Source organism: Orcinus orca, chromosome 5 (assembly GCF_937001465.1).
Source record: "Orcinus orca chromosome 5, mOrcOrc1.1, whole genome shotgun sequence".
NCBI classification, from domain to species: domain Eukaryota; kingdom Metazoa; phylum Chordata; class Mammalia; order Artiodactyla; family Delphinidae; genus Orcinus; species Orcinus orca.
The window spans coordinates 64,878,291-64,892,917 of NC_064563.1; the positions used below are offsets into that span (position 1 = coordinate 64,878,291).

Consider the following 14,627-nt stretch of genomic DNA (forward strand, 5'->3'; position numbering starts at 1 on the left):
AATACAAATTGACTAGAGGCCAGACAAGAAATTCAGGCAAGGCTTCATTGGGGCCCCTGCTGCAGCAGCGGAGAGTGAGAACAAACAACAGGTTCCCTTGCTTGGTTGCTCCTGGAGGGGCGCAATCTTGTTCTTTATATGGGGTGAGGATAGGGGTGTGTCCAGGGGTCCTGCTGGAGGGGTGGCTTAGATGTTTTGCCCACCCCTCTGGTGGTGGTGTGTGCAGGAGGTATGCTCAGTACGCTGCTTTTGCTCCCAACACCCTGCTTTTGCTCCAGGCTCTTCATAAGTGGCAGTTGGGTTTTTTGGTCTCTTTCTATATTTTGGGTCCAGAATTTGCCCTAATTGGGCATGCATGCAGTTATTTTTAGTCCCATACAATTTCTTTGTATTTTGTGGCTGGAGGAGCAGTGTGTCCAGGGCAAGCATTGCAGCAAAGGGGCCCAGGTCCCAGCAAAGGGTCCCAGTTCCCAGCCTGTCTCACTGGGGCTAAGAAAATCCTAATGTTGGAAGCAATACAAATCAACCCTCTTAATTGAGCAATAAAATGCTACTTCATTGTTTAAATTGTTTTAAAAGGAAAGTTCAAAGTTTAGCTTGACATTCACCTCTGCCTTCATAAGAGAAACACAGCCTATAAAATCATTTATATGCATGTTTTTTATTTATTTATTTTTGGCTGCATTGGGTCTCCGTTGCTGCACACCAGCTTTCTCTAGTAGTGGGGGCTACTCTTCCTTGCGGTGCGCAGCCTTCTCATTGCAGTGGCTTCTCTTGTTGCGGAGCACAGGCTCTAGGCGCCCCGGCTTCAGTACTTGTGGCTCGTGGGCTCTAGAGCGTAGGCTCAGTAGTTTTGGCGCACGGGCTTAGTTGCTCCGCCGACATGTGGGATCTTCCGCGACCAGGGCTCCAACCTGTGTCCCCTGCATTGGCAGGAGGATTTTTAACCACTGCGCCACCAGGGAGGGTCGTCCCTAAAATCATTTAAAACCTCAGACCACCGAGTTGGACTTAGGACTGGGATTTTCTCCGTTTTGCCAGGACTCTCAAAGGTCTCCAGCGACTGGCACTTCTGCAGAGGGCTGCCTCTGCCCGGAAGGCCGCAGCTCCACTTCCTGCCTGGGGGAGGAACTGCGGGCCCTCGCCGGGATTTCAGAAACCTGTTCAAGCTGGTTTTGTAGGGCTGAATCTTGTTATTTGGTAAATACTTATTTAGCTCTCCGAGGACTCAGAACTAATCACTGCCACTTCTCTTTAATAATAAATGGTGAACTTCAAACGCGGTAGAACTCAACTGACTAATCAGTACTCGCCGGGAGGTGCAGAAGTGCAACCCGCCAACGGACATGAAAGACTGAACATTTCCTGTTCCAGCTCGCGGCGGCCCAGAATAAACTTAAACCAAGTGGGAAGATGTTGATGCGGCCGCCGACCCCCGGGCGCGGGCCGCGGGAGCCCGGGATCTATCTGCCCGCGGCCGGGCGCGCCGTCCCTTCCTCTTTCGCCCCGGGGACCCTCAAAGCCCGCCGCTCTGCCGGCTCCACAGTCTGGGCTTCTGCTCCCTTGGGCTTTTAATGCTGCCTTTTAAATACGCTGCTCAGTTGCAAACCAATTAGCCCTTTCCGTTTTCCCGGGCGAGCGGTGGGGAGCGCTCAGCGCGCCCCTCTCCGGCGGAAACTCGTGGGCTCCTGGGCGCCGCGCTCGCTGCTCGGAAGGGGGTCAGCACGCCCGGCGTCATTGATGCCAGCCCTCCAGGATTTGGTCCTCAAAATCTTTTATTTACTAGAAAAGGTAAGGGTCGCCCCTTTAACGGTTTCATTTTGTAATGCGAAAAACAAGTTATAAGGGCCACCCCATACACTTGTATTTGCATCATCAGAGCCGCGCGGTCCCAGCTTAATCCACTGCTGATTTGGAAATGCTATCGGGCCTTTGGAAATATTGAAAGATTTTTGTCCCAGACACAGGGATAAAGATATTGAATAAGTGTTGAGACCTGACTCATATCTAAAATTCTGCTTATCCAAATGTAATTTGAATTCTATATTGCCCATTCTCATGAAGGCATGAGCGTTTGAGGTGAAGCTGACTGTAGTTTTCTGATAAACCATAATAAAGCTTTGAATGAGAATTATTTTGCCCCCAAATTTTTCCATCTTTTATATAATTATTTCATCTTTGTATAATGGAGACCCAAACAGATCTGAAGTCCAATTTGTTCTCAAATTTAACACATTTCTGTCAGATTTTTAAACATGAATTAATTTAGAATAAGTTGCTGGAACCATAGGGATTGATGTTAAAATGGCTTCGCCTCATTCACACAGGGCCCTGCCAATGTACTTTTAATTTTACCCACTTAATAATCCCTAGGTATGGAGAAAAGACGGGAAGCACTTGTTCTCCAACCGCTCGCTGAAGCAACGCTGCGGGCGTTTTCAGTGATGAGCTTGGAGTGCCCCGCTGTGGAAGGAGATGTGCACTACAATTTCTTTCTTACAGGTGAGTTTATAGTTGGCTGCTGATTTGGAAACCTTATAGTTCTTCACCTCTGCCCACCATGAGGTCGGATGTTACTTTACTGTTAACAAATGTGAATTCAGTCTCACTCCTTTTCTTCCATGAAACATAAATATTTGTTGAAAAGAATGAATGGACGGGGACTTCCCTGGCAGTCCAGTGGTTAAGACTTCCCCTTCCAATGCAGGGGGTGCGGGTCTGATCCCTGGTCAGGGGAACTAAGATCCCACATGCCTCCCGGCCAAAAAACCAAAACATAAAACAGAAGCAATATTGTAACAAGTTCAATAAAGACTTTAAAAATGGTGCATGTCAAAAAAATCTTTATAAAAAGGAATGAATGGACGAATGAATCCTTTGGTCTCTCTTCCAAAAGCTTTGCATTTATTTTCTTGCAAAACCCAGAGCTGTGTTAGTACCCATTATGACATTTTGGAGCAGGTAGAATGAAATGACAAGGAGCACAAATAGGTGTGATCTCGTGTCGCAGCTCTCAACAATTGGCAGTGGCTGCCACAGAAGGAGTCTGAGGCCAAGTGCTGGCTCAAAAGGAAGGGTGATGTGATGCGTGAGCATGATGCAAAAAGGAAGTTAATCACTCTCTGCCTTAGGAGCTGAAACCTGTATAACTGATCTATAACACTGCTAGCCATTGGCTAATGGTCACTGAGTTTGTTTAGCCTATGTCAGTCTTTGTTTTCATCTCAAAAACAAAACAGTATATTTACTATTTACCCTGCCAAACAATAAATCCCATTTTTATTTATGTGATAATAATTAAAAAGCTCTCCCTACATAATTATTGCTGTAGCCTCTACCCTGGTTTTCCAGATGCTGACCTGTTCAGTCCTTCTTGTGATGTTCTATTCCTCAAACTACTTTGATCTATGTGCCTCTCTGTGCTGGTGTTCCCCTAGTCATGCAGCTTATAAGTAGGAACTGGTAGAGGCGGGTATTAATAATCATGGTGGCATAAACTGGGGCTGTCCTGGGCAAATCAGGACATGTAGTCACCCTACTTGTAAACCCTAAAGTTCAAGGGCCAGGGTCACTGTGTACTCCTAGAATGTGGTGAGCAACTGGGTAACCACACACCTGCTAAGCTCACAGCTCCATGAATTCCCCTCAATAAATCTTCAGAAACTGTATGTGCTGCCTGGTCATCACTCTTATTTGCTTGACAGCAGAAATGGTTAATGACAAATCCCAGACTCTTTGCAAGCTTCCAACTAACTCCTGGAGGAAACTGAGATATCTGCCCAGAAGATTGCCTACTACTGTACCCTCAGAGGTTGAGTACAGAGATGACACTTAATTACCCAGAACCCTGGAACCAGCATGCTTCTACTTTACACAGTCTATATGTCCCTGAAAAAGTATACATTAGGTGATACATCAGGGAAATCACATTTTAAATTCACTGGAGAGAATGGCTAAATAATGAAACCTTGTAGTGAGCCTCCTATAAGAATTTTTAAACTCCTTTTAAAATGCAAATAATTTACTGTTTTATAAATCTGGATTTTGGTAGAGTTGGTTTTCTTAAAGCAGAAAGTGTGACCTAGAACTTTGGTTTCCCTCAGAGGTAAGGAACCTTTATCTGAGTCATATTTTCAAGTTATACTCTAAATGGAGATATTTTCATTAGGACGCTTTTAACTGCAAGTAACCAAAACCCACATCTGTCTTATACAATGAAGATGATGCATTGGTTCATATAACTGAAAATTCCAGTTCAAGCTTTAAGCAAGGGTTAATCCAGCGGCTCTAATAGTGTCACCAAACTGTTAGTTTCTTTCCATTTTTCTGCTTTATCTTGACAGGTACTGTCTTCATGTTAAGGGCAGTGAAGTGAATTAATGAAATCACCAACATTATCATAGCTATGTGAAGGAGGTAACTCAATGTTCTCTAAGAAGGAATAAGAGATAAAGTAACAAAGTTGTTTGAATCAAGATATTTTTTCATGAAATAATCTACAGATTAAACAGTGTTTAAGGAAAACAACTTTGTTGAGAGCCTGTTTAGGTCCATGATGGAGGAAACTGTCCTCCCTTTTTCTTTTTCTTTTCTTTTTTTTATTGAAATATAGTTGATTTGCAATATTGTGTTAGCTTCAGGTGTACAGTAAAGTAATTGAGTTACATTATTTTCAGATTATTTTCCATTATAAGTTATTACAAGATATTGAATATAGTTCCCTGTGCTATACAGTAAAGTAAATCATTACTGCTTATCTACTTTTTGTATAGTAGTTTGTATCTGTTAATCCCATACTCCTAATTTATCCTCCCCCCCACACTTCCCCTTTGGTAACTGTAAGTTTGTTTTCTATGTCTGTGAGTTTGTTTCTCTTTCATATATAGATTAATTTGTATTATTTTTTGATTCCACATATAAGTGATATCATGTAATATTTCTCTTTCTCTGTCTGACTTCTCTTAGTATGATAATCTCTAGGTCCATCCATGTTGTTGCAAATGGCATTATTTCATTCTTTTTTATGGCTGAGTAATATCCCATTGTATATATATACAACATCTTCTTAAACCGATCATCAGTTGTTGGGCATTTGTGTTGTTTCCATGTCTTGGCTATTGTAAATAATGCTGCTATGAACATTGGGGTGCATTATCTTTTCAAATTAGAGCTTTTGTCTTTTCTGTGTATATGCCCAGGAGGGGGATTGCAGGATCATATGGTAGCTCTAGTTGTAGTTTTTTATGGAAACTCCATACTGTTTTCCATACTGGCTGCACCAATTTACACTTCCAACAACAGTGTAGGAGAGTTCCTTTTTCTCCATACCCTCTCCAGCATTTATTATCTGTAGACTTTTTGATGATAGCTATTTTGACTGGTGTGAGGTGATACCTCATTGTGATTGTGATTTGCATTTCTCTGATAATTAGTGATGTCAAGCATGTTTTCATGTTGTCCATCTGTATGTCTTCTTTAGAGAAATGTCTGTTTAGGTCTTCTGCCCATTTTTGGATTGGATTGGGTTTTTTTTTTTTGATATTGAATTGTATGAGCTGTTTGTATATTTTGGATATTAACCCCTTGTCAGTCACATCACTTACAGACATTTTCTCCCACTCTGTAGATCATCTTTTCATTTTGTTGATGGTTTCCTTTGAATGTGCAGAAGCTTTTAAGTTTTATTAGGTCCCATTTGTTTATTTTTGCTTTTATTTCTTTTGCCTTGGGAGACTAACGTAAGAATATACTGATATAATTTATGTCTGAGAATGTTTTGTCTGTGTTCTCTTCTAGGAATTTTATGGTGTCATTTTGTATATTTTGGTCTTTAAACCATTTTGAGTTTATTTTTGTACATAGTGTGAGAGACTGTTCTAATTTCATTGATTTACATGTAGCTGTCCAGCTTTACCAACACCACGTGTTGAAGAGACTGTCTTTTCTCCATTGTTTATTCTTGCCTCCTTTATTGAAGATTAATTGACTGTAGGTGTGTGGGTTTATTTCTGAGCTCTGTATTCTGTTTCATCGATCTATATGCCTGTTTTGTGGTAATACCATGCTGTTTTGATTACTGTAGCTTTTCAGTATTGTCTGAAGTCTGGAAGAGTTATGCCTCCAGCTTTGTTCTTTTTCCTCAGTTTTACTTTGGCAATTCTGGGTCTTTTATGGTTCCATATAAATTTCAGGATTATTTGTACTAGTTCTATGAAAAATGTCATGGGTATTTTGATAGGGATCACATTAAATCTGTAGATTGCTTTGGGCAGTATGGCCATTTTAAAAGTATTATTTATTCCAATACAATAGCATGGGGTGTCTTTCCATTTCTGTATCAGTGTTTTGTAGTTTTCAGTGTATAGGTCTTTCACCTCCTTGGTTAAGTTTATTCCTAGGCTGTTTTTTGTTGTTGTTGTTGTTTTGATGTTATTTTTAATGGGTTGTTTTTTCTGGCATTTCATTGTTAGTGTAAAGGAATGCAACAGATTTCTGTATATTAATGTTGTATTTTAATACCTTGTTGAATGCATTTATTAGTTCTAATAGTTTTTGTGTGGAGTCTTTAGGGTTCTCTATATAGAGTATCATGTCATCTGCAAATAGTGACAGTTTTACCTCTTCCCTTCCAGTTTGGATACCTTTATTTTTCTTGTCTAATTGCTGTGGCTAATGTCCTCCCTTTTTCTACTGCACACTATTTAGTGTGGTAGTGAGAGAAGGTTGTGGTGAATACTAGCATGTACCCCACCTTCACATATTACACCGGACTGATAGTGCTAGGAGAAACCTTAGAGAACACTTGGTCTTGCCTCTTTAGTGTACTGGGGAACTAACTAAGACCCAGAGATGGGGAGTGAACACAAATTTCATTTTATGAGAGTTGAAGAGACACTTTAAAATGTGAAGGAGGATCAAGCCTCTGCATGCCCACACTTGTTTATTTGTCAACAAATAGCACCTGAAAATCAGAGTCTTACCCAGAGCTTCCACCACTCCAGACCAACTTGCCCCTCCCTACCCTGCCCATGAAGACTCTGTGGTGCAATTTCAGAAAGTAAGTTCACTTCAATCTGCTACTCACACCTTCTTCTTGCCTTAAAATGGTGTTTTCTGAATTGAGATACACATACATCAAAGGATACATTGTATATTGTAGAAAAATATAACTGGTATATCAAGCTCATGATTTCACCAAGATTATTGTTCAGAATAAGACTATAGTTGATTTATCAGTGGTAGTCCACCTTAAACAGCACATTTTTAACTTTAAGTGTATGATTCAGAGATACCTGTGAAACTTCTACATAGTCAAATTTACACACTGCTGCATTCACAGAAAAACAGTGACTGCTCTGGATATGTATGAAGATTTAAGAGAAAAATTTTATAAAATTTTAAAGACTGTCAGTCTCATTAATGTCAAGCCATCGATCTCTTTGCTGTTTTATCTATCTTTTTAGAGAGATGGAGCTCACTGGCCTTCACTCAGAAATGTTCTCACTCTTCTATTTGTTTTGTAAGAAATGCCAAGTCTTTTCTGTATGTAATCTTCAGTCTGCCAAATTATATGCATGACTTGTGTTGGTGTTAAAAGATAATTGCTCATTTGAACATTCTAAATCAAACCTTCCATGGCAAGTTTACATTCCACATGCAAGACAAAGTGAATAGGAAGATCATAAAACTGGAGCTGTGAGGAACACTGCTTGATCATGGTGAATAAGATAGGTTTTGATGTCTGAATTACTTTTTTTAAACTCAGCTGAAGATCTAGTTGTAAATATTTTAAACCTTATTAAAGAGACACTTGAAAAAAAGGTATCAGATTTCCTTTTCTGGAAGTAAGAGGAACTAAATATTCTGAAAAGTCCTCCCACCACAAAAACAGATAGATCCTGATAAAACATTCTTTATTGCATGTCTGAAAGCATAAGAAAAAGGGTAATTTTTCAGGATACTCTCTCCAAAAATAAATTTCAAAAATGCAGAATGATGAGCAGTAATAATAAGGGAAAGGTAGAGTGGCCTAAAGGCACAAGCCAATATTAGAGCTGAGGTAGCTGAACTAAGTCTTGGGCTAGAAGTAAGTACAAAAGTTGAACTTGAGAGTCCCACATTAAGCTGACATTTCTTAAAGGAAGATAAAATGTTCCAGGTCAATACTCTCCCTGATTCCTAGCAAAAGTACAAATAAATGTTTTCTGAAGAAAACCACCCCACTGTATTACCAAAAGATTCCCACAGATTAAGAGCAAGCAGTTATGAGCTCAAAATCAAAATCAGAAAGTACATGTGGAAAGAAGACACTATTATTGCAAGTCATCAGTAACTACAAACAGATTCAGGTCCCTAAGGAATTCATATTTTGGCAATGTCAGATACAGAATATAATATTTCTGTATATAATCTGTTCAGATAATTAAAGATGTTTTCACAGAACAAGTAATTGTTAAGGGACTATCAAAAATATTCCGCAGGGGCTTCCCTGGTGGCGCAGTGGTTGAGAGTCTGCCTGCCGATGCAGGGGACATGGGTTCGTGACCCGGTCTGGGAAGATCCCACATGCTGCGGAGCGGCTGGGCCTGTGAGCCATGGCCGCTGAGCCTGTGCATCCGGAGCCTGTGCTCTGCAACGGGAGAGGCCACAACAGTGAGAGGCCTGCTTACCGCAAAAAAAAACAAAAACAGAAAAACCAAAAAAAAATATTGCGCAGATTTGAAAAAATGAAAACAAAAGGAACTTTTGGAAATAAAAAATGTAATTGTTGAAAAAGAAAACTTAATAATGGAGGGCTTCCCTGGTGGTGCAGTGGTTAAGAATCTTGCCTGCCAATGCAGGGGACACGGGTTCGAGCCCTGGTCCAGGAAGATCCCACATGCCATGGAGCAACTAAGCCCATGCGCCACAACTACTGAGCCTGCGCTCTAGAGCCCGCACACCACAACTACTGAGCCTACGTGCCACAACTACTGAAGCCTGCATGCCCTAGAGCCCGTGCTCTGCAACAAGAGAAGCCACCACAATGAGAAGCCACCTCAATGAGAAGCCTGTGCACCGCAATGAAGAGTAGCCCCCACTCACTGCAACTAGAGAAAGCCCGCATGCAGCAATGAAGACCCAATGCAGCCAAAAATAAATAAAATTAATTAATAATTAAAAAAAACTTAATGGATGGTTTAAATTGCAGATTAGATGTGAACGAAGAGAGAATTGGTGAACTGGAAGATATATCTGAAAGAATATCCAGGATCCAGTTTAGAGAAAAAAGGAGATAAAAGTTAAGATAGAGATTGAAAGTTGCGGAGGATAAAATGAAAAACTTTAAAATACATCCAGTCAGAATCCTAAAGAAAAAAATACAATGGAGGAACTGCAATATTTGAAGAGAAAATGATCAAGAATTTTCCAAAACTGATGAGATACATAAGCTCCTAAGTAAAGAAAGTCAATATATAATAAGCAAGATAAATAAAAAGAAACCCACAAAGATACATTGTAATGAAATTGCAGATCACAAAAAACAAAAAGATTTTGAAAGCAACCTGAAAGAAAAGCAATGATTAGATTCTCAACAGTAACAATAGAAAGCAAAAAGACAGGAAATTATAACTTCCTAATTGAGAAAAATGAACTGTCAACTTTAAATTATGTATTCAGCAAAACTATCTTTTCAGAAATAATGATAAAATGAAGACATTTTCAGCTGAACAAAAACCTAGAGAGTTTGCCATCAACAGATTTTCACCATAGGAACTTCTAAAGAATGTGCTTCAGTAAGAAAGAAAATTATTGCTAAAGGAAAGTCTGAAAGGCAAATTAATAGTGAACAAATTGGTAAAGATGTAGATAATTTTAAATGACATCATAGGCATAAAAAAGAGAAAGAAAGGGGCAAGGAGGAAGAAGATGAAAAAGAAAGGAGGAAGGGGAGGAGGTATTCTAATTTACAGTGTTTAAACAATAAAGTATAGAACTAAAGTTCTTGCCTTCAATAGCATTTGGAGATTCATCAGTCTCCAAATTTTGGGTTTAATTCACTAATCAGAAGTGAATAGCTTATGGAAAGTGTTCTAAGATCCTTGCATTGTTCAGGAGTTCATTTAACATATTAACTTACTTTAAACTTAAATTTCATATGTATGATAAAATTTCAATATTAATTACTAAAAGAATATGATATATTATTTTTAACTGGTTGAGGGGGGAAATGGTTAAGAAAAAATTTAAACTAAAAAACTGAATTAATCTTAAAAAGGCAAAGGAAGGAAAGAAGCAAGTGAAACAGGAAAATTTACATTGATAGAAGCAAGTCCAAATATAACAATAATGGCAATAAATATAAATGAATTAAATACAGGTTAAAAGAAAAAGTCCATTTTTTAATCTAGCTAAACCATTTATAATAGTCACATCTAAAATATTAAAATGTAGAAAGTTTAAAAGAACAAAGATTAAAAAAGAAATACCAGAAAAATACCAAAACAATGCAGAGATCACTATACTAATATTAGATAAAATAAAATATAAGACAAAGAGCATTATTGGGAATAGAGAATATTACTATATAATAATAAAAGTTTTCAATTCACTATATGATTATAACAACTTTAAACTTGGATGCACAGAATAAAATTGCCTCAAAATCATCATAGCATATGTTAGCACACCTCTAGTAATTATTGGTGGTCTAGAAGACAACAAATTAATTTGGATAAAGAATAAAGAACAAATATAATAAAAATTCTATAATTAACATTTAAAATTACATATCTAACAAGTAGAGAATACACATTCTTCTAAGCTCACAAGCAGTATTTCTAAAAATCCACACTCAGCCATAACACAAGTCTCAACACATCTCAAAGAATCAGTATCATAAAGACCATATTCTCTGGCAACAATACAGTTGAAAAGATATGGGACCATAATACAAACTTGATGGAAGACTTCAAATCACACATTCAAGAAGTCCTATGAATCCTAATCAGAATAACTACAAAGAAAAGCGTAACCAGCATATCAGAGCAACAGATCTAAAAACAAAAGACAAGGAGCAAATTTTAAAACCAGGCAGAGAGAGACCTTCAAGATGGTCGAGGAGTAAGACGTGGAGATCCCCTTCCTCCCCACAGATATATCACTATAGCTACGTGAGGAACAACTCCTACAGAACACCTACTGAATGCTGGCAGAAGACCTCAGACTTCCCAAAAGGCAAGAAAATCCCCACGTGCCTGGGTAGGGCAAAAGAAAACAGAAAAAAGAGAGACAAAAGAATAGGGACAGGACCTGCACCTCTGGGAGGGAGCTGTGAAGGAGGAAAAGTTTCCACACACTAGGAAGCCCCTTCACTGGTGGAGACAGGGGTTGGGTGGGGGGAAAGCTTAGGAGCCACAGAGGAGAGCGCAGCAACAGGGGTGCAGAGGGCAAAGCGGAGAGATTCCCACACAGAAGATCGGTGCCGACCAGCACTCACCAGCCTGAGAGGCTTGTCTGCTCACCCACCAGGGCGGGTGGCGGCTGGAAGCTGGGCTTTGGAGCTCAGATCCCAAGGAGAGGACTGGGGTTGGCTGAGTGAACACAGCCTAAAGGGGACTAGTGTGCCACTGTTAGCCGAGAAGGAGTCTGGGAAAAGCTCTGGACCTGCCGAAGAGGCAAGAGACCATTGTTTCGGGGTGCACAAAGAGGGAATTCAGAGCACCATCTAAATGAACTCCAGAGACAGGTGCGAGCTGCATGGACATCAGAGATGGGCATGAAATGCTAACAGTGCTGCTGCAGCCACCAAGAAGCCTGTGTGCAAGCACAGGTCACTATCCACATCTCCCCTCCCAGGAACCTGTGCAGCCTGACATTGCCAGGGTCCTGTGATCCAGGGACAACTTCCCCAGGAGGACACACGGTGCACCTCAGGTTATTGCAACGTCCTGCTGGCCTCTGCCACTGCAGGCTAACCCTGCATTCCGTACCCCACACTCCCTCTGGCCTGAGAGAGCCAGAGCCCCCTAATCAGCTTCTACTTTAATCCCATCATGTCTGGGTGGGGGACAGATGCCCTCAGCAACCTACATGCAGAGGCGAGGCCAAATACAAAGCTGAACCCCAGGAGCTTTGCGAACAAAGAAGAGAAAGGGAAATTTCTCCCAGCATCCTCAGAAGCAGCGAATTAAATCTCCACAATCAACTTGATGTACGCTGCACCTGTGGAATACCTGAATAGACAACGAATCATCCCAAAATTGAAGTGGTGGACTTTGGGAGCAAATGTAGGTTTGGGGTTTGCTTTCTACATCCAATTTGTTTCTGGTTTTATATTTATCTTAGTTTAGTATTTAAAGCTTATTATCATTGGTAGATTTGTTTATTGATTTCATTGCTCTCTTTTTTTTTAATATATATATTTTTTTCTTTTTGTGAGTGTGTATGTGTATGCTTCTTTGTGTGATTTTGTCTGTATAGATTTGCTTTTATCATTTGGCCTAGGGCTCTGTCTGTCCATTTTTGTTTTGTGTTTTTTTGTCTTTTTTAGTATAGGTTTTAGTGCTTGTTATCATTGGTGAATTTGTTTTTTGGTTTGGTTGCTCTCTTCTGTTTTTTTTTCTTTTTTTAAATTACTTTTTCATTTTTAATAATTTTTTTTATTTTAAAATTTATTTTACTTTATTTTTTCTTTCTTTTTTTCCCCTCCCTTTTCTTCTGAGCCGTGTGGCTGACAGGGTCTTGGTGCTCCGGCCACATGTCAGGGCTGAGCCTCTGAGGTGGCAGAGCTGAGTTCAGGACATTGATCCACCAGAGACCTCCTGTCTCCACGTAATATCAAACGGCGAAAGTTCTCCCAGAGATCTCCATCTCAATGCTAAGACCCAGCTCCACTCAACGACCAGAAAGCTACAGTGCTGGATATCCTATGCCAAACAACTAGCAAGGCAGGAACACAACCCCACCCATTAGCAGAGAGGCTGCCTAAAATCTTAATGTCACAGACGCCCCAAAACACACCACCAGACGTGGTCCTACCCACCAGAAAGAACAAATCCAGTCTCATCCACCAGAACACAGGCACCAGTCCCCTCCACCAGGAAGCTTACACAACCCACTGAACCAACCTTAGCCACTGGGGGCAGACACCAAAAACAATGGGAACTATGAACCTGCAGCCTGTGAAAAGGAGACCCCAAAACACAGTAAGTTAAGCAAAATGAGAAGACAGAGAAATACACAGCAGGTGAAGGAGCAAGGTTAAAACCCACCAGACAAAACAAATGAGAAAATAGCAGTCTACCTGAAAAATAATTCAGAGTAATGACAATAAAGATGATCAGAAATCTTGGAAAGACAAAGGAGAAAATACAAGAAACATTTAACAAGGACCTAGAAGAACTAAATAGCAAAAAAAAAAAAAAAAAAAAAATGAACAGCACAATAAATGAAATTTAAAATTCTCTAGAAGGAATCAAAAGCAGAATAACTGAGGCAGAAGAATGGATAAGTGACCTGGAAAATAAAATAATGGAAATAACTACCACAGAGCAGAATAAAGAAAAAAGAATGAAAAGAACTGAGGACAATCTCAGAGACCTCTGGGACAACATTAAACACACTAACATTCGATTTATAGGGGTCCCAGAAGAAAAAGAAACAAAGAAGGGACTGGGAAAATATTTGAAGACATTATAGTTGAAAAATTCCCGAATATGGGAAAGGAAATAGTCAATCAAGTCCAGGAAGTGCAGAGTGTCCCATACAGCATAAATCCAAGGAGAAACATGTCAAAACACATATTAATCAAACTATCAAATCTTAAATACAAAGAAAAATATTAAAAGCAGCAAGGAAAAAGCCTACAACCATGATTAGTCTACGCAGCAAGGATCTCATTCAGATGCGATGGAGAAATTAAAACCTTTATAGACAAGCAAAAGCTAAGAGAATTCTGTACCACGAAACCAGCTTTACAACAAATGTTAAAGGAACTTCTCTAGGCAGGAAACACAAGAGAAGGAAAAGACCTACAATAACAAACCCAAAACAATTAAGAAAACGGTCATAGGAACATACATATCGATAATTACCTTAAAGGTAAATGCTTAAATGTAAATGCTTTCACCAAAAGACATAGACTGGCTGAATGGATACAAAAACAAGACCCATATATATGCTGTCTACAAGAAACCCACTTCAGACCTAGGGACACATACAGACTGAAAGTGAGGGGATGGAAAAAGATATTCCATGCAAATGGAAAGCAAAAGAAAGCTGGGGTAGGAATTCTTCTATCAGACAAAGTAGACTTTAAAATAAAGACTATTACAAGAGACAAAGAAGGACACTACATATTGATCAAAGGATCAATCCAGGAAAAAGATATAACAATTGTAAATATTTATGTGTCGAACATAGGAACACCTCAATACAGAAGGCAAATGCTAACACATAAAAGGGGAAATCGACAGTAACACAATAATAGTGGGGGACTTTAACACTATTAAAGTGTAAAGTGGTGGGATGATCCACCCCAATGGACAGATCATCCAAAATGAAAATAAATAAGGGAACACAAGCTTTAAGTGATACATTAAACAAGATGGACTTAATATTTATAGGACATTCCATCCACAAACAAC

At 39.5% G+C, this 14,627-nt stretch overlaps 2 long non-coding RNA genes across 4 annotated transcripts in view; both read left to right on the forward strand.

The window, feature by feature from the left end:
• LOC125964566 (uncharacterized) overlaps positions 1–13,442 on the forward strand; it is a 58,557-nt gene extending 45,115 nt beyond the window's left edge. For 2 of the 3 annotated variants that reach the window (XR_007477714.1, XR_007477715.1), the window contains exon 3: positions 2,374–10,380. This is a non-coding gene — a long non-coding RNA (uncharacterized LOC125964566). Of the gene's footprint in view, positions 1–2,373; positions 10,381–12,704 lie in introns of those variants that run through there. The other variant, XR_007477716.1, reaches the window with a different exon arrangement.
• LOC125964569 (uncharacterized) overlaps positions 1–14,627 on the forward strand; it is a 348,406-nt gene that overhangs the window by 120,518 nt on the left and 213,261 nt on the right. The gene's annotated exons all lie outside the window — the stretch shown is intronic.